At 33.0% G+C, this 21,613-nt stretch overlaps 1 protein-coding gene across 5 annotated transcripts in view; it reads right to left on the bottom strand.

Moving 5' to 3' along the window:
* Positions 1–21,613, bottom strand: part of Rbfox1 (RNA-binding Fox protein 1) — a 238,105-nt gene that overhangs the window by 150,955 nt on the left and 65,537 nt on the right. The window contains exon 2 of one of the 5 annotated variants that reach the window (XM_076413653.1): positions 11,150–11,196. The exons of the other annotated variants lie outside the window; for them this stretch is intronic. The gene's annotated coding sequence lies outside the window, so the exon portion shown is untranslated. The remainder of the gene's footprint in view (positions 1–11,149; positions 11,197–21,613) is intronic. 5 annotated transcript variants of the gene reach the window in all.

The following is a 21,613-nucleotide window of genomic DNA, read 5'->3' as shown; positions in this document are numbered from 1 at the left end:
CCTTGAAACACGAAAGAATATTACTAAATCATACTAACGTGGAAGCAATACAACTGCTGGCGCAGGATGTCAGGAGACTGAAACGAACAAAATCATACGAACTTGTGTAAACATTTAGTATGTACTATTAGTGTAAACTATAGCTATAAGTTAATAATTAATAAATAATTATAATTTTATAATTGAGGAATACATACTGATGTATTTTCTCGCACTCGTCTTGCTTGTTAATTAATCCAAGTACATAGGAAAAGTAGTAATAAATTAATTGTAAATTAAGATTGTACTAAGCGTATCTAATAAAGATGTTAAAAAAAATTGTTCATCCCGTACTTGCATGATCTGATTCATGAACACATATATAAACATTAAAGTAAGATTTAAGTAAGTAAAATTTAATTTAAAAAAATTTAAATGTTAAAATTTAAATTTAAAATCTAGACCAAAATCAGTTTATTTAAAATAACTACTTTCATCCGTAAGATCGAAACTGGGCCAATAAAAATATTAATAAACTTTTTCCGCTTCAGTTACATTAAAAAACAAACATCGGCTGCTCTTCTTCCCATAATTAGTATAATAAAATTCCAACAAAAACGATGGTTGTTCCAAACATTAAAAAAACATCCGTTATAATTAAGTTACCTTGTCGTCGCGAAAGCCTTCGTTCGCGGTCAATTTCGCCACCCGTAATTGGATTAATCAATACGAAGGCAAAAACAGCCGTGGGAATGTTCATATTCCTTTTGAATGGCGCTTATTTTCAGGACCTTTATGGCCAATATTCTAAGGAACCCAAGCGCTCTTTTCCCAGACCTTTTCTTTGCTCACGTACGCATAATTAGGGCGGGCCACCGAAATGTTCCTTTTATACCAACATAAAAGAATCTTTTTATGAGTAATTACAATGAATTTTCGAATTTACTATTGTTGCTCGAGTCAGTACACCTAATACTCAAACGCTAAGATTAGAAATAACGCCAGATATAAAAATAAGATTAGATCTTTAAAGATGTTTATGTATGCTAATGATGTTAACGTTTTATAAAGGCTTGGTATATAATAATCTCAAAGAAATCGAAAGAACGCAGTGAATACCAATAGAAAGTAAATAAACAAAGCTTCGATTAAAAGGAAAACTCTAAATACAGAGGGAGAAAGGGAGTAGAACATTTGAATGGTATTAAATCACATATTTAAGCTGAAAAGACATGTCGATGAATGTTATCTAAAATGTTAAAATCATCTTTAATCAAAATACTCACATATGTATTAACTCTAAAATATATGTAACCTTTTTGGATAAAACAATAAATTGCTTAACAATATAATTTAAATTATCAAATATAACTGGAAATGTTTGAAAGCATTAACCACAACCTATAGTGACAACACTTTTTTTTTAATTATAACATGTAGATATTGTTTAATACTCTTTATACACAAATCCCAAAAGAGGTCGACCATCGCAATATCAGATTATTTAAATCCCCGTCCTGAGGAAACGTTCTTCTGTTGTTCACGTTGTTCTTCAATAGAGTCTGTAAAGAAAATCAATCGCCTTGAAGATAATTTAGTGCTTAAAGATAATTCACTTTCCTCTGTCTTCAGATTCAATCTAAGTAAAATAATCTACTGGCAAATTTGCAAAAACGGACATTGCAGTTGACTCACAAAAGAATACTTGCACTAGTGATGTCCGTTTGTCGCAGAATTAGTAGTATTTGAATAGGCAAACTTGAAGATTCGGAAGTGTTAAAAACTAAACCTGATACCTGAATCATTTTATTATATAGAATTGGTTCTCTAAAAAAGTGATACAGCGCGATATTCATTTACTTTATTCATTTATTTTATTAATAAGTTACTGCAGATATGTTGTGCTCCGTGTTCGAAACAGGAATGGTTAATAACACCTTCGCTTTGGATAAACTCGATAAGACACATTGAAGAGTTGGACAAATGATGGAAGTATGAACAAATGTTAGATAATTAATATTATTGAATGAAACTTTTTAGATATGATATGATTCAAAGTTGCCAATTTCTAACACAGGGTAATAACAACGAAGACAAGTAATAGTGAGTATAATTAATACAAAATAACTGTAGGAAATCTTATTATAGAGTATAAAATATTTATGTGGAAAGATATGTTTGTAATTGTTCAAAAGATACATAAGCATTTTGTTAAAATGTTCCATGAAACAAGGATACTAACTGTTTTGCAGGTATAGCCAATGCATTAAGGAGAATGCAGTGATTAAATGTAGTTTTATCAATAAAGATGTATACAGGTATTAACAAAACAAACGAAGGAGAAATATAGCGATATCAAAATGTCTTTACAAGAAAATACTTTACCGAAGGACACAAGAACTAAGCATAAAAGGTAATTATACTCTCTAATGAAAATAAAATGTATTACTTGGATATACAATTGTTGATTAGGTGGATTAGACCTCCAGGGGATACAACTACAAACGCGACTATATGTACATCTCCATCTCGTTTATACTACTTTTTGAAAATATAGCAGATATAAAACTAACTGCTCGAAGAAATTATCTCCATCCTTTCCTCTCTCGCAATTTACACAGGAAATGGTTCGTACATCTTCGCCCGATATCACGAATTGAAAAAAGCAGCCGAACCGTACATTTAGCAATGCAGCCGTGCAAATAGTAATTACTATTTTCAGTCTCCAGTTTTTTAACTATAGACTGTTTCGACTGTTTTCAGTCGATAGTTCCCAACGCTAGTTATAACAAGCGCTTAACCTGATTCAGTAAGTTTCCTTTCAAATACACCATTTTTTTACTTATTATATCGCTTATTGAGTTTCCATTGCGTAAAAGGTCGGTGTTATAACCACACAAACGTCCAGGTCAAGCCGCGGAAAAAAAACCTAATAGTATCGAATAAATAATAATGGGTTGGAATTTCAAGGCCTCGTCCAAATTAAAACGGGCGCGGAACAACAGACCTCCGAATACAGGTGATTCGTGTTTTTTGCCGTTGGGATTGCGTATTGCCGTATTAATAATGGAACAGTTTAGGAGCTACGACGGAGGAAAAAGTATTCAGATCGATGTCCCACGATGGAGCGGGAGGGGGTGGAGGGTCGTTAAAGATTCATTTCCAACTAGGACGACGACTCTTTCCGTGACTTTCACCGGATTTTCAGAAAAAGAATGATATTAATAATGCAAAGGATACTAATTCAATATCGTACTGGTTGTTTTTGACTCGAAAGTTCCGAGAATGTTACAAAAGAATGTGCGTCATGGTTTAATTCGACTAAAGAAAACAGTAATCTTACATGGTAAGTGATCGATATTTATTATCCAAATAAGAATTACGAAATATAAAGAAAATGCGTGGCAATGCAGCATGAATGATGCCCGGACAGTCAAACAATTGACTGGTGACTAAACGATCTCGAGAAACCAACGTTTTATTTCTTGTTCCAGAATGACCAGCTAGAACCAAATGGTATTTTGCTAATGTTGCTTTATGTTCGGGATAGTGGAGTGTTTTGCGGGCGACAGAGGCTCTGGTTTACGACTGGGATTGCCGTAGTTGGTTTACTACCGAGGTTTGTGGATAGGTAGGGATTTAATCAAGGTGTTGTCCGTGTTCTAAGGCGCTAATGTTCTAACTCTTCGGGATGCCTGATTCTAGGTGTGTTGACGTTCCTCATAAACCATGGAGCACTGAGTAACGCGCGGACTATTTTGGACTGGACGGGATTTTCGGCAACTTTAAACCAATGACTCACCTTACTAGTTTCTGTTTCTGTAGTCTCCATTTTGGTTAACCATAACCATAACGGTTTATTATGATCCGATGTAAAATTCGACATGTCCCAAGATCATTACAAGGACACCAATGATAAAACGAAACTGAGCTATTTTTAAAATGAATAACGATGAATTACGCTCGACGAAAAAGGAGGAACCGTACAATAATAATGTGAAAAAAGAGATCGTATCGAAGCCCCAAGAAGTTTCACAATAGTTGTGTAGGAATGTTCGTCGGGTCGGTCAGTCGGTCGAAATGTGTGGCTGCCGCTGCGATTGTTTGTCAGAACACTCACTACTATTTTTGGAAGGAATTTGCACGAGAACTGAAAGACACTGGTTTGATAATCACTTGTTTATTTCGATATTGAGTGATACATGTGCTCGACGGGAGAATTGACAGGATATTAGGTTAGGTAAAGGAAGTACGGTAGCGCTGTGGAAGTGGTACTATTACAGGGAGATGGAGAAAAGAGAAGAGAGCGAGACGTCGTCGTGATAGTCTTTTATACCCTGGAACTGCATGGTACCAATCCACCGGCGTTGCCAACCTTTGTACTTGTTGATGTATTCGTGGTGGCCTAAAGGATCGTGACGATCGCCACAGTTGCAAAGTCCGTATTGACGCCAAATAAGATTAAGTGTTTGATGAGATTAGAACGGAATTCTTCATGATGAGTTGTTCGAATCTAATCAAAGCAAACCATTAATGCGATTTTCTACTATCCACCAATAATGAAACTGAAGTAGGCAACATCATCATGATTGATCAATAAGAAAGGCGTTGTCTCCCATTATGACAACGCTCAACAACAAATATTTTCAATCATTTACAGTACCTCTAAGATTATCTTAATAGAGATTGGAAAACCGAATGTCTTTTCCCTAACTTATATATTTGCTTCTCGATATAAACAATATACTTTATAAAAGAGTTACTAAGTTATTAAGTTAGTTAGAGTTATTAAGGGTCGTTAATTGACCTTAATACGTTGTAGAATATGAAAGATTCATCGCAAAAAGCATTATTATAAAAAGTACAATAATGATAGGTAAGCGTTAACCGATTTCATCCGTCTTGAAGGAAATTATATTAATAAATAAATGAGTATTTGCGGACCCGTGAATGTGTTACCAGTAGCAACAGATCGACTTAATCCCATTTATATTAAATAAAGCCTCGGGTACATATAAGCCACAACAATTCATTTCCTGTATTAAATAAACCCCGCGCATCTGTAATAAAAATTAACTAGACACTGTTTTAGTTCTAAAATAGTCAACAGGAAGTCACAGCTAACAAACAATAGCTATTTACTCACCAACACTACAACAAATAAAATCGTATTATTCATTTCGACATATTAAAACTAAATTATTTGATGTACCTTCATTTATCAGACTCATATTTTGAAGTGATGAAAAAAAAACAATGCCAAATATTGATAGAAAGCCACCCGATATAGAATCAAGTACATATCACAAGCAATTTGACCAACAAATACATGTTAATATTATAACCAACACGTTCCTGCGATAAAGACGTGTTATATTCACGCGTTCTTTTTGGTTTGGAAGTACTGAATACGATACAATTGACAAAAAAACAGCAACTGATAAGTTTAAACAGAGTTTTGAAAAACAATATAATATATTGTGATACAAGCAGTAATAATAACATTCGACTTATTGAAGAATCCCTGAAAACCTATATCAAAATGTTTAAATAGGTGTCAGATCCACCTGCCGAATTCGTCATACACAGCACCTTCTAATTATTAACGATTATTAACTTCTAATTCTAACGAGGATTGAGGATTTTTTTTGTTTTAAGCCTACTAATGAGAAAACAGTAACTAATGGCGTTGTTGTTTCTTGATGATCAATACAATTTTACTTGCGCTTAAAGCAATCTTCACAGCACCTTTTTCATTCTGATTGAAGCACCGTACCTCGAAATTATGGTTGCTGAACTTATTAACGGCTTCTCCGTTCGCGCGAAAATCTTTATTTATTGTTGATATGAGGAGTGAAAGTATTTCTCGTAAACAAATGGTTGTGTAACATTCAGAATTCACCCTTTTAAGTTGCTCTAACGGCATGTTTGTCATATTTTCAGTTATTTCGAAGAAATAGGCGGTCATTTGCTTCGAAGTGTTTCACGCACGAATCTCTTTTATCAGATTTAGCTCGTCTTGGAAGACCCATACAGTCGATTGTTGATTTATTTGGGGCTTACACACATAAATCCAAGATTCGTCACCTGTGAGGATATTACACACAGCTTTCGATGCACCGCGATTGTATTTCTTGATTTCTTAGCACCCAGTGACACGAACATCTTTTGTAAAATTATACGGCCAACAAACCTTTTTCACACTTAAATATTCATGCAATATTTCATAAGTGCTTGTTATACTAATGCCCAAGGATGACTCAATCTCACCGCTGGTCATAGGATCAAACGTTCTGAAGAAGGTTATGTTTATAAAGGTTGGGTTTCCAATTGAAAACATCAGATGGAACTTAACAACACTCAGTTATGCTAAGACTTAACATATAAATAGCGATCCTCATATTTTGAACAACGCTACAACAAAAAGAAAAAATACTACTATTACATTTTAAAATAATATTTTAAACCCCTGAACTACAAAAAACCTACGGGTCCTTCGAAATAACAGAAAATTTAAGATAGATAAAATATTTCGAAAAAAAAAAATTTTCACTTTTCTGATATCCCAAACAGGGCCAATTTAATTTCGGAATAGTATACCCAGAGGAAGCTTCTGACGTATAAAGCCCGTCCCGAACATATCGATATCATTTTCCAAGAAGATTTTAATATAATTTTGATGCTACGGGCCGATAGAATTGGAAAAAAAACTTCGAAGGCCAGTCAGTCGTATCAACGACGTGATTTGAATATATGAATAAAGAAACGCGCCCGTGAAGATGATCCAGTGCCGAACTGCGAGGATTTGTCTTGGTGGAGTGGTGGAATTTCGAAGAAGATTGCCCATAAAATTGTAGTTTTTTTGCAATAGCATATTTTACGTGTAATATAACTAACGGTGTTATATAACCTTTTCGTGCCATAATAAAACATATATAAGGCGATTTACAGCAAAATGGCCTTTATACACATATTTTTATTGCCGCTAGTGGTTCAATAATCTTATAATAAGCCTTTCTTATGATTCATATTATATTATATTGTTTTGTTCGGTTAATTGAGGTGATAGGCAATGATATTGTCCATTTCTCACGACGTTAAATAAAATAGGTTAATGCAACGTCTATATTTCTAGCCATCTGGAAATATTCTTTAAAAAGATAACTAATGAAATGAAAACTAATGAAAATGTAACTAATGAAAATGGTTTTGTTGTTTCTTGATGATCAATACACTTTTACTGGTGCTTGAACCAACATTCACCTTTTCCATTCTGATTGAAGAACCGTACCTCGTAAGTATGGTTGCTGAACTTATCAACGGCTTCTCCCGGCGCGTGAAAATATTACCCCAGATATCGAATAAATGTGGGGTGCCAGCGGCGACGTTCAGTAAGCGATAACGAAGATCTGGCAACCCCGAGACGGTGATCTGGGATATCCTGATGAACGATACTTTGATTCATTCGACGTGCCACCATCGACGGCCTGAAGAGTCTTCAGGTACAACTAGCGCCGCCGCTCCCTTTTATTTATTTGTATTTTCTTAATATTTTATACAACACCAATAAATAACGGTCACATAATAACCATCGCCGTCTTATTTCGTCTTACCCCCATTCACCGAGCCACAAACCCCTAAAAATTCAAAGAAACTTTGCAAGCATTTCCATGAATTATGAATAGATCATAATAAGAAATTGTCTTCAACTAAACTAAATTTATAAAACGTAGATTAGTATTTTTCAAGCGTTTAATATTTTCTTCTTCCACGTCAGTACTTTAGTTACTGAAATATTATATTGCGGATTGACAGATAAAACAAAATCACTCACGAGAAATTATTGGATCAAATATATCTACTGTATACCGGCGAGGGGTGTTGGCCATCGAAAAAATATCGATTATCGAATATCAATAAAAATAGTGATTGGGGTTTTAAAATTACGTACCTATTTAAAGGTTTATTAAGAATACATTTAATTTACCTTGTATGTAAGTATGGAAAAATATCAATAATCAAAAATAAAATAAAATATATTTTTCTGCATCCGTAATACAAGTAACTACCGACCATAAATATTAGTATAGTGGTAATATCTTCTGACAACATGGCAATCTTGGCATCTATCGAGGATCCAATAACAGCAACACTAATAAAATATCGTGACTTAAACTTGGTGTAATAAAATCAATCAATGAAATAAAATCTACCTTTTAAAACAAACTTGTACGTTGCTCAGAAGAACATGTCCACTACGGAATATTAATAATTTCCATGATGATGGAGGACGCTAAAATCTGGACCGGCGCTTAACTTGAAAAAGTTGTTAAAAGAAAACAACTTATTGTTTTATCAGATAAAAATCTCAAAAAAAATGTCTCTAGATAACAAATGATGCTACAGAAATCAATACTTAAACCTATTTCAGAGCAAAAATGCAAATTTCGAGTCATTCCGACATAGCGATTTCATTGCTTTTCAGGCAAAAAAGAGTTTTCTGTGGTGAATTTTGATTGACGATGAAAACTGAATCTACTGCAACAATACCAAGCGCCAAAAGTTAATACAGATTTAACGGTGAATATGGCAAAAAACGGTAACAGTAATAACGACTAACATATTTAGACTCATCTTGTATGGCAACACTCCGTCAAATGTTACAATAGTTGTGAGAGGTACACGGTTTCAGCTCGAATGGGAAATTTAGTCACACCTAACCTACTCACAAGACATAGACTAATTCATATTACCCGTTTTTTAAGTCGATTCAGCCTCTACCAAACCAACATCGCTCTTTCGACACGGTATCACTATATTGTCAAAAACATGGGAAAATGTATAAAATGATGGAAAATAGTTTGACTCATATATACGTTATACCAATTTCTCTAAATAAATACGTTTTAACAATGAAAAAATTATGAACATAAGGAACAGATGATCTGTACTAAGACTCACATGACACTAATAGATAAGTATTAAAGTAATACAGTCAGTATTAAGTACTTCAAAGAGGTGTTAGTGCTTCTCAATGTAATTACTAAGAAGTTGACAGTGAAGTGACTACTATCCGCCATCTAAAACATATATTACGTTTCGTATATTTACGAATTAATGGAAATATATTTAAATCCGCACAAGAAAGTCAGAAAGTCATTATTAAGATACTAAAACCATTTCGAACTAAAAAACCTCTGGCAAAAATATTTCACTGAAGTCAACAATTTTTCTCACAAATTCAAATCACCAAATTTCTGATAATATGTACCTTCTTTTGATGCATTTTCCTGGCAGACCTTACCTTGAAATTATTAAAGAATTTAAGATATATACATTAAATTATACAACTTGTTTTAAATATTTCCAACATATGTTTGTGAAAAAGTGTTCTTAGATCTTAATTATGCAAAAAATAAATACCGCACATCACTAACTCAATATCATATTGATGACTTATTGGTATCTGATTTAAAACCTAATATAAATAATCTTGCAATTGAAGCAATGTCATCGATTGTATCAATTACGTACAAAAAAAAATGTGCCCGGCCTACCCTAGTAAAACACATTTTTTTGGAAAAATTATTATTTTTTATTCAACATAATTCCCTTCAAGGGTGATACACTGATTATAGCGACCCTCCAACTTTTCGATACCATTTTTGTAGTACGATTTGTCCTTTGTTTCCAAATAGGCCTCAGTTTCGGCGATCACCTCTTCATTCGACGAAAATTTCTTCCCCGCGAGCATTTTTTTTTTGAGATCTGAGAACAGGAAATAGTCGCTGACGGCCAGATCTGGAGAATACGACAGATGAAGAAGCAATTCGAAACCCAATTCATGGATTTTTGCCATTGTTTTCACTGACTTGTTACACGGTGTATTGTCTTGATGAAGCAGCACTTTCTTTTTCTTCAAATGCGGCCGTTTTTCGGCGATTTCGTCGTTCAGACGGTCCAATAACGCTATGTAATAGTCGGTGTTGATGGTCCTTCCTTTATCTAGATAGTCAATGAAAATTATTCCATGCGCATCCCAAAATAAAGACGCCACAACCTTGCCAGCCGACTATTGCGTTTTCCCACGCTTTGGAGAGGATTCATCGTATGCAGTCCACTCGGATGACTGTCGATTGGACTTCGGAGTGAAATGATGGAGCCATACTTCATCCATTGTCACATATCGATGCAAAACTCGGGTTTATTATGCTTGCTATATCGTCGCTGTTTTTGGTCAAAAGTGAGCTCACGCGGCATCCACTTTGCACAGAGCTTTCTCATACCCTAATATTCGTGAATGATATGATGTACACGTTCAGTTGATATCTTTAGAGTGTCTGCTATTTCATTCAATTACAATTTACGGTCATTCAAAATCATTTTGTGGATTTTTTAAATGTTTTCTTCGGTAACAATCTCGTGTGGGCGTCCACTGCGTTAACCGTCATCGATGCTCCTTTCACCACGTCTAAACTTAGCATACCAATCCTTGATCGTTGATTTTCGGTTAGAGCTAACTAAAAAATATATGGATTTAATTCTAGTAGCGCCATCTACGTATCACGCCGGGGACTTTTCAATTGACTTGTTATATACAGTTATAGTTTCTTATTTGGCAAAAGATGTTTGTTACATTCTTTTAATAAACAACAATTATGATATATAATTGGGGTCCTTTATTGTAAAAACCTTCAGTATCGCCCAAAATTTTCTGAATCGTTTTCTTGGGCTTACCGATAAAAAAAGTTGAGCAGTCTTGCCGAAGAGTAAGATTTATGATTAGATTTTTCACACAAGAGATCAGCTATTGAAGCGATTAAACTCATGAATATAATAATCATCATTAAAAATACTTATTACCCAGTGGGCGAATTACTGAACCAATAAGCGAAATAAAAAATGTAATCTTTTGACAATCCCAAATATAGAGATCTTTTACTGGGTGTTTTCAAATATGTAAATTCTACACGCTAGAGTTCTCTATTATTATTACAATCCCATAATCATTGCTGTATGAATATTTACGTCAAAACCAATGATATGTTGAACAATTTAATGTTATAAACACGACACTCCTAATAAAATATGGTAATATAAATCTGATGAATATACATGCCAGTGTTAGTTCAACGACCCATCTGAATCAGTTATTGTTGTAACAACTTACGCTCAGTCGAACCCTGGCCGTGGCTGATTGTACGTGCCGACACTTACCTAAAACAAAAAAAAACATAAATTAGTGAACATCAATGTGATAAATTTAATAAGACGCGGAAGTAACAGTATACCCGACATCAAGCGAATAAAACACCGGTTCGCTTGTTTTTATCTAAATGTTTGCGCTGAGTGCGTAGCAGTGTAAATGTATATGTGTATACCGGTGTAAATGTCTGTTGGTTTAGGTTATTCGGGCATTCGGAAAAATAAACAAGCGAAAGCAATTTCATTTTACGACCGTGTATATTCCGTCAAAGATAGAGCTACTTTTCAGCGGTGGCCATTCGTAACGATATATCGAATGTTTAGATTGTTCCTTAGGGTCTCTTATCAATCAAGTACCGATACAATATCATTCAACTTTATAACAGTGATAAAAAAAAATTTTACAAAAAAATTGTTCATAAATAGATACAGAAAGAGTTCATAAAAATTCGAAAACATTTGAATTTATTGGAAGAATACCGCAATTTCATTGTTGATTTGCCTTTGAAACAACTGTAATCCTTCACTGCATAGACTCGCAGTGTCTCAATGGTTTCTCTAGCGACCTTGAGGCATGTCGAATTTTACATCATAGAATAGCGGCCTACAAAATACCCAGAAAATATCCCAGAGGTTGAACACGGGCGGGGCCTAACAACGATAACGACAATCCAGAAACCCAGAGACGTTGATCTGGGATATTATTGAAGGGCACTTTGAATCATCCAGTCACTGACCATCGTTCAGTTCTCATGTGCCACCATCGACTGCTCAAGAGTCTATTCAGGTAAAGCCAGTGCCGCTCCTTTTTATCTAGTGTCTACTGTATTTTCGATATTTTTATTTGCCAACAAATAACGGTCACATGATGTAAACACCACAGCTTTACCATTCACCGAGCCATATACTCCCCATATTTCCAACAAAATGTTGTCTCATTCTTGTACCAAAACATCTACCAATTTCTTCTTTTGGAGATGGACTCCTCACTCTCTAAAGCTCCCTTTAACGGTTCAATTATGTTGTAATCTTGAAGATGTTTGATTATATTCTGGAACTCCTCAAACCGAAACTTTTTGGCTGTCTGTATGGGCGCATTATCATCTTGGAATATGGCAATGTTCTTTTAGTCATAGCAAGAATTTCATCATTCAAGTTGTCGACATATTCATTCGCAGTATAATCTGGCCAGTGATGGGAATGAGAGAATGTCCAGTAGAGGCAGTCCAGATCGTAAACATCTTTTGAGGTTCTCCATATATAAACCCGGCCTTTTGTAAGAAACAATGTAAGCGATTATTCACTAGTCCATACCATATTATTAGAGTTTGAAAATGGCCGAAGAAATGAGAATAAAACTAACCCAAATTATCAAAGAAATAATAAAATAACTGTTCAGAAAAGGTATAATATATTTAAATATTTATATACGATTTTAAAATTGTGCAGATGATACCAAAACGCTTATTTCTCTACTAATAATTATTTCGAAACTTTGTAAGATAACATAACTCAAACTACTAAGACTAATAACATAACTTAACAAACCAATCCCATATTAACAGGTAATATTCAGGCAAAGTACTCAATAATCGATCAAGTGAATAGAATATTTCAAGTCTTATGGAATATATAACTTTCCAACAAAAAAAAACCATCAGCATACAACTTTATTAAATTATAACTCTTAGATATAAATCATTTATTAAAATAGCAGTATTTTTATAATTTTGACGATAATTTTGTAATGTAAAACATTGTGTACTTCTATCAAAAATATTTATTATATTACGAAACAATTAGTAATATTACAAATTATTATCTGGCTATCAAGTTGATAATAAATATTAATTAATTAAATGTTAACAATTATTAAACTAGTAAATGTAATATTTCCTATATTATTTCGTTAAGTTCAAAATAAGAATTTCTTCGAAACATAAACTCACATACGCAACTTTAATCAAAGCCTTGATGGCTTTAACATCTGTTCAGCAGAATACAAAAACTGCCGACTAATACTAAAACTTTATTTAAAATGAATATGCATTCATAGTTAAAATACTTTCTTCTATCTGTTAATAGTTACTAGATTATTCAATAAGTTCGTAGAAATAAATGGAGATGAAAATAACAATCTTAATGTATTGTTTTACCAGTTTATTAGTATCCCAAAAATGTCTATCCTCTTAATATTATATCCAAACTACAGCTATGATACAGATGAAATCTTTCAAAACCATGCCCTGTACTTTTGCTATAATTTCTGGTGTTGATGCAGTTTTTGAGCGTGTTGCACATAGATCATCGTCATAATTAACAATTAGCACCTTTAAATGAAGCATTTACAATTTTTTGCCTTTACAATGAAGCACAGGACAGACAGTCGAAATGTAGTCCGAGGTATATCGCTTTTATAGCCATGTAGTGGGAACCATTTCAATTAATAAATTGATTATTGTCCCGATATTCTTCATTGCTAAAAATGCAGTGATATGTATAAAATAGTATACCATAACCTTATCGCTACATAACCTACGAAGACCTGCACGATGACCTCGAAATCTAATGGATATACGAAGTGATCTAAGATTTCGGCTTAAAACATGAAATAAAGTTGATAAATCACAGCAACACAGCTACCAAACAATACAATAAATCAGAAGAATGAAGCGTACCAAACCATACAAAGATGTAAACTTGCCTAGTGTAAAGAGTTACTCTTAATTTTAGATTAACTAGATTAATTTCAATTTGGTAAATGCATACTGATGTGTCGCACTCGGCTTGAGTTGGGACAAGTACAACAGAACAGTAGTAACAAATTAAATTAAGATTACATTGATTGATACTTAGCATATCTAATGTAAGATGTTATTGTGTTATTGATGTTATATAATTAACTTAGAAAAACGATAGATCGTAATAAAATATTTGATTATTTACATGAAATTCATTTACAATATTATATCTAATTTCTTATCTTATATTTCATTTTATTTTAGAGAAACCAAACTATTTTATATTTATAACCTTTACGTTATATTTTATCTACTGCTTTGGTTTTAGTATATTAATATATTATGTATTATGAATTATAATTTTTTAGACTGTTATTGTTTTATATGTGTTTTTAAGTTAATTTTATTTATTTATTTTTATATTCTATCTATCTATTGATATATTTTAAATATATAATATTTATTTATGTTTTATCTCGTTTTATATATTGATTGATTATTATTTTATTTATACAATTTGTCTATCGTATATGTATTTGATACATGTTTATTCTGTTTTGATTTTGTCAACTAGGCATACTTAATAATTTATATATATCACAATCCTAATAAAATAAATATACGTTTAAGTCACCAAATAACACAACAGTGTTGAAGTGACCATAATTTTTAAAAAATTGGTATTGAAAAACACACAATTATTTCATTCATATTTAACCTATTATACATTATCTTGAAGATTTCAAGTAAATCCTAAACAAACACTTAAACTCGAACACGATACTGTAATCGATCTTCCGAGTCGTAATGAGTAAAAAAGAAACAATTCGTCCACCGAAAAGCTTACGTCCAGACAAGATAGTGTCGTGTTACATCACTTTAAAAGCATAAAAATTTGAGCTGTAATCGGAGTAGCTGTAGTAAGTGTAGCGACGAAAAATAAACTGATTAATTGTACTCATTGTTATTCTCATGGGTTTGGGATAAAAGCGACCGAAAGGCGGATATTCATTCCATTGTTTCGTTTTAAGAATTCAACGGTGGAAGTCAGGAACTAGCCGATAGATGTGAGGTGAATCAATAAGAATGTATTATGTTTGCGTCAGAATCTTAAACCGAGACTGTTTTTAAGACAATTACATAAAAATTAGTTGTAATAAATATAATGCTACACACTTTAAAAAGTTGATACTTGAAATACATACAAACATATATCCAACAGTATTATTCAGCTCCAAGTTGGTGACATTAACATGTTTTATATTAATATTATATTGCACCGATATATCAGGCCCATAAATTAGTATTAAACGAATTTTTCTTTATTTTGAAGCTTTATTGTGAACAATCAGTAAAATGTATTTTATTCAAGGTATCCATCGATAGCTGCTACTTTTCCCATCTTTCAGGCAATTTATAAATTCGATCTCAAAAGAAAGAAGTATCTTTTGAGGCTATCCACCATGACGTGATCCATTTACAATTAGTATTACAATTTAGTATCTACATAAGAAGTGAAGCGATTTTCAGACAGGTTCCGACTCATGTGTCTAATCAGAAGGAGTAAGGTCTGAAGAATTTGGCGGGTGGAGTAGCACTTCCCATTATAATGTTTTCAAATATATTCTACCGGTTTTACAACATGTGATCGTGATTAAACTCATCAATTGTGGTCAATAGCGATCCCTATTGATGGTTTCATTGAATAATATACCTTTAAAATCACCTCGTTTAACATGCCGAAACCACTATTCATGCTGAAACCGATGGAGCATATTTTCCATAAGGTTCACACAATATTCGACTGACACGACACGACGACTCGACGAGCACTGACAACTTTCTTGTTCATATTTGGACGAAATGATACAGACTGAAGAATGAAGCCTGTCAAGTGAGGCTTCAACAAGTTAGTTACGAATGAACCCGACGTGATTATATAAGTGAATTGAAATAGGCCGGTATAAAGAAAAAATGCAGAGTGAAACAATTGAATAAAAAGTAGGGTAGACAAAATGGTAAAACAGAAGAAGTAAACAGCAATAACAGCGTATAGATAACATTAATTAATGTGGATAATAAAACAAACATATAAAAGATAAATATAAAAATACAAAGTATAAAAACAAAACAAAGTAAAACAAATTAGTAATTAATAATTACTAAAAATTAGTAAATAAAAAAGCAAATGAAATCTAAGTTTACATCTCTCAGATTACTAAAGTCTATCTAACATATATAATCATGTGTGAATATTTCTTTTAATGGCTTGGGTATATTTTAGTCAACAGGTCTCAACATATTCATATTTTAATTAAATTAGACCATAGGTTTTTCCATTACTCCTTCCTAATAATGGGCTTTCTAGAAGTTCTCAAAATAGGCGTTGATTACACTTCATTCCACCCAAATTACCCATACATGTTTTCAGGTTTTGAAAGAGTGACTACATCAATGCATTGTCTTGATGGAAGAGAACTTTTTTTCGAAAAATACAGCCTTTCTTGCTTCAAATCAATATCAGATCTCTCCAAATGCGTCACTGCGTGTATTGAAGAAATTGTGGTCATGACTCTATTGTCCGACAGGCACAACTTGGCTTTCTTTGGTGCATGTTCATTTGAAGGAATCCACTATTTTTTGGATGAATATCGCCAAGCACTCCTTTGAAGACGCCACTCGACATATTGATGTAAAATGTGATGTACTTTCGCACGTACTTTCATCATTCCATGAATTTTATCGCCGATTTCTCACGTGCTGGTACGACAACAGAACTCAGTAAGCATATTCTTAACCATTGCAATTGATAGTCCTCATAATTTTTCAAACAGACATTAAAAATTATTAGGACAAATTAAAACATAATTAAAGCAGAATTAAAGCAATATTTACATAATAATAATATTATGATGGTAATACAAAAAATCAACCATTCATTTATCTAGAAATCCCTGTAGGCGCCTGAAACATGACCGTTTAATGTAATTCGTATTAATCTCGTTTAAACAGGATCTAATACGCTACATCTACAAGTAGTAATTGCCCGATTCGTCGAAACGATATATTGCCACTATTACAGACGGTGTCAAGATGAAACGATAACAAAAAACCACTCACAACTATAATTTGTCTTCCGATCCGTTATACAAATAAATAATGTCTCGTAAAAAATTGGCGCTAAAGAAAGCGCGGTTCGACGATATATCCACCAGATAGAAGAACCAGTTGATTTGTTCCGCAGCAGCAATACGTGTCTTTCTAGGCTGCACAGAAATGTTTTTGTTATAATTTGCAGGCCACGCCGCCCAGGGGCTTTCTCTGTTCACCGACCAACGATATTTACGCTCAAGGATGTGGTGCATTATAACAGGATCACTGCCCGAGGCTCACAAACTCCAAGAGATATTTTCGAACCACATCCTACTTACAAGAAACGGAAAATTCTTTAACATGTAGTGCTTTTGTCCATAATATAATTTTTATTACTGATTTTCTCTAATAAAGTGTAATTATTATATACCTAGATAGTTCCTCAAAATGTATGTTCATTTATACTTTAATCATTATCCCCAAGTTCCTCATTTTTAATTCACTGTAAAAATTCCAATATTTTTGAAAGCATCTACATTAGGGAATATGTATCAATACAAGGATTCATTCCTGTATCCTTGAAAACGTTAAAATGTATATAAAACCAGAAAGGTGGGGCAAAACATAGTGTAAAACATCTTTTTGGAATTGAAACTAATTTATGTTAATTTATCAGGTTTCACAGTAACAAATACAAGTTTTTTTTTATATTTTAAAATCTTCTCTTTACCAACTACGGTTATCTGAAGTGGATCTACAGTTTAACGTGAGCTCCGAACCACGGTCCTTGGCATTAAGCCTACCAACTGGCCAGTAACCAACTTAGAGACCATCCCAGAACACCCAGTCTGGTTGCTGACGTGACTGTGATGGTTATTCCTTATCGGATGTTGCCTAAAAACTCTTAAAGTTACAATCACAAACATAAAGTATATGCCCCAGCAGGATTCGAACTCACGACTATCGCAATATAGCAGGAGGACCCTCCTGTCCTGTCGCCTTGACCACTACGCTAACGAAGCCGGTCAAAAATAAGTTTAATACAAATTAATATATTTTAATCAAAATATAACATAAATTTTCAATGAAAAAAATACTTTTCTCTAAAATTTTATTTATTCAAATATGTAATTTAATTGCTTAACTTATACTGCTGTTACCTCTTATAAAATGACAACTAAAGTGTATTAGAACTTCATTCAACATTAAAAGCAATCATAAGAAATAAAAACGAACACAATATCAATAAAATAAGTTAAGTAACCAAAAGCAGACAAGGTTAAGCTATCTGCAAGAAATTCGCACTGTAAAGAACCAACCAACGCATTAAAATTTAATATTGTCCTAAATTATATAACAGCATAATTGTAACAGTCAATATTAAAAATACATCATTACTTTTGCTCATATCTGTGATTTATAACATGAGATATTAAAAAATAAAATATATTTTATTTATGAATGTAAAATAACAAAAAAAAACTGAACTGATTTAGAACACCCTTGGGGTTTCTTTGTAACATATACAGTTGGATCTTGATATTTCGAACATCAAGTTATATTGAGAGTAAACTACCAGTTTAAATGTGACCTTGGCAGCAACTATTCTTGAAAATCAAACGGGTTATCGTTAAGAACTGATATACACATCAATGTTAGGTGAATGGCTTCATTTTTACTAACTTATCTTCGAGTTTAAGATTATATTTATTATAAAACAGTAACGTTTTTCTGCAAATCTACATGAGTTAAAAGTACAGATTGCAATATTTTTAGTGCCCGTAGGTTTTATTGAATGAAATTTAAAGAAACTACAACAAGAGTTTATTACTCAACTAAAAGACAACGAAATAACTATTTCTAAGTGTTTGAAATAAGCCCAAGTCTTTCATTGATTATCCAGCAATAAAAAATATATTACTGATCAGAAAATGTTATTTATTGACAAGATAACAGGACCGCATCATAAAATTCAAATCTTCTACACGCCACATATTCACCAGGCATAGCATCATCCGACTATCATTTAATCCTGTCTATGCAACACGAATAGACAATTCAAAATGTAGGTCGATTCTACGACATTTTTCGTCCTGAAGCCAAAAAACAATGCACCATATTTCAAAGCTCATTTTCGTCAAATTTTTTACATAAAATATGTAACTACATAAACTCTTTGGCCGTTATTACACAAGAAGTTCACGTCTGAATTATAACACCTACTGTACATAAACAGCAAACAACTTAATGTTATTAAATATCCATTCAGTGGGACCTTTGCTCTGATGTCCTCGATTTGTTTATTAAATCTGAAGTCGATCAATATAGCAAGACTGTGATGTAAATGCTAATTTAAAAGTCGTGTGACCTTGATACAAAAATAATATCCAGGATCACCGAAGGGATCAATAAAAATATTGTTCAGCAATTCCAAAAAAATGTTTGACAGCGTATTTATTAGAATTTTAAAATAAAATGAGCAATGTTAACGCTTTCGAAAATCATAATCGAATTAAACAATAACTAAATTAAACAACTCCAATGAAAATAATATAATCAAATGATAAATAATAGTTTTAAATTATTAAACTAACTAATTAGTTAACATATACAATAATCAACTGTATGAATTGTTATAACAGGTCAATTGAGAAAACTCCTCGGCCTGACACATAGATAGCGCTACTAAAATTAAATCCATATGTTTTTAGTTAGCCCTAACCCTCAAAAGATGCGTGAATAAATTTGACAGCCGTCGTATCATTAGTTTGTGAATTATAGGATTTTGAGTGAAGCAACTTTTGTTATTGTGAAAAAAAATGGATGAAAACGAATTTCGCGTGTTGACAAAATATTTCTTTTGAAGGGAAAAAATACAGTTGTAGCAAAAACTTTCGAAGCCGAGTTTCCAAACACCGCTCCAGGAAAATCAACCATCAAGGATTTGTATATTAAGTTTAGACGTGGTGAAATGAGCACCGAAGACGGTGAACGCAGTGGATGCCCAAAACAGGTTGCTACCGACGAAAAAATCCACAAAATGATTTTGAATGACCCTAAATTGAAATTGAATGAAATAGCAGACACTCTAAAGATATCAACTGAACGTCTACATCATATAATTCACGAATATTTGGGATGAGAAAGCTCTGTGCAAAGTGGGTGCCGCGAAAGCTCACTTTTGACCAAAAAATAACGACCAGTTGATGATTCGGAGCAGTGTTTCAAGATGATTAAGCGTAATAAACCCGAGTTTTTGCGTCGATATGTGACAATGAATGAAACATGGTTCCATCATTTCACTCCGAAGTCCAATCGACAGTCACACACGATGAACCCGCTCCAAAGCGTAGGAAAACCCAACAGTCGGCTGGCAAGGTTATGGCATCTGTATTTTGGGACGCGCATGGAATAATTTTCATTGACTACCTTAAAAAAGGAAGGACCACCAAGAGCGAGTATTATATAGCCTTATTGGACCGTTTGAAGGACGAAATCGTCGAAAAACGGCCGCATTTGAAGAAAAAGAAAGTGCCGCTTCACCAAGACAATGCACCGTGTCATAAGTCAATGAAAACGATGGCAAAAATCCATGAATTGGGCTTCGAATTGCTTCCTCATCCACCGTATTCTCCAGATCTGGCCCCCAGCGACTATTTCTTATTCTCAGATCTCAAAAGACTGCTCGCTGGGAAGAAATTTTCGTCGAATGAAGAGGTAATCGTCGAAACTGGGGCCTACTTTGAAGCAAAGGACAAATCGTACTACAAAAATGGTATCGAAAAGTTGAAGGGTTGCTATAATCAGTGTATCACCCTTGAAGGGAATTATATTGAATAAAAAAACTAATTTTGCCAAAAAAGTGTGTATTACTATGGTAGGCCGGGGACTTTCCAATTGACCTGTTACACACATTGCACGCCATTGGATCTTGGTTCGTCTAAAATATGTTTGAAAAATTAACTTATCAAAGGTTTTATTAAACAATGTTCCCCATTTCAAGATTTAAACATAATATAAAACACAAAAAATATAGCTAGATATAAGTTTAAATACTAAATCATTAGGTGCTCATTAAATATTGTTGCAAAACCGTCTTAAATATGTATATTCACTTTTGCAATTCTAAGTCAATTAAGATATGACCGATATAAGTCTTTAGCAGCCATAAGTACTACAATAACCATTGTATTCTTAACTCGATTCAGCTTTAAAAACTAATGCCCTGAAGATAAAAAGATAACGAATTAATCTATAAGACTGTGACAATATCATTAATACTGTGATTCACTAAAATAATTTTAAAAATAATTTAATACAGAATAAAATATATGGTAAATATTAATTAATAAAATAATTAAAAAATATGCGTTAAATAAAGATAAGCGATGATATTTTATTACCGGCTATTTACTGACTTCGGTCATTTATAGCAAACATTTTTAAACAGGAATACTGAAATGAATTTCTAATTTTGAGTATTTTAGAAATACTTGATGCACCTGAATTCATTAGCTTAAAATAATAATCTATGGGAATATTGCTAATTCAATAGCTGTAATTTTTCTGAAGAATAGTAAAGAAAGAATAGCGAA

The sequence above is a fragment of the Rhynchophorus ferrugineus genome, unplaced genomic scaffold (assembly GCF_030347505.1).
Source record: "Rhynchophorus ferrugineus isolate W39M unplaced genomic scaffold, kcgeb_rfMv2 rfM9, whole genome shotgun sequence".
NCBI classification, from domain to species: domain Eukaryota; kingdom Metazoa; phylum Arthropoda; class Insecta; order Coleoptera; family Curculionidae; genus Rhynchophorus; species Rhynchophorus ferrugineus.
The sequence above is the reverse complement of the archived record's forward strand: the minus strand, read 5'-3'. Positions and strand labels throughout refer to the sequence as shown.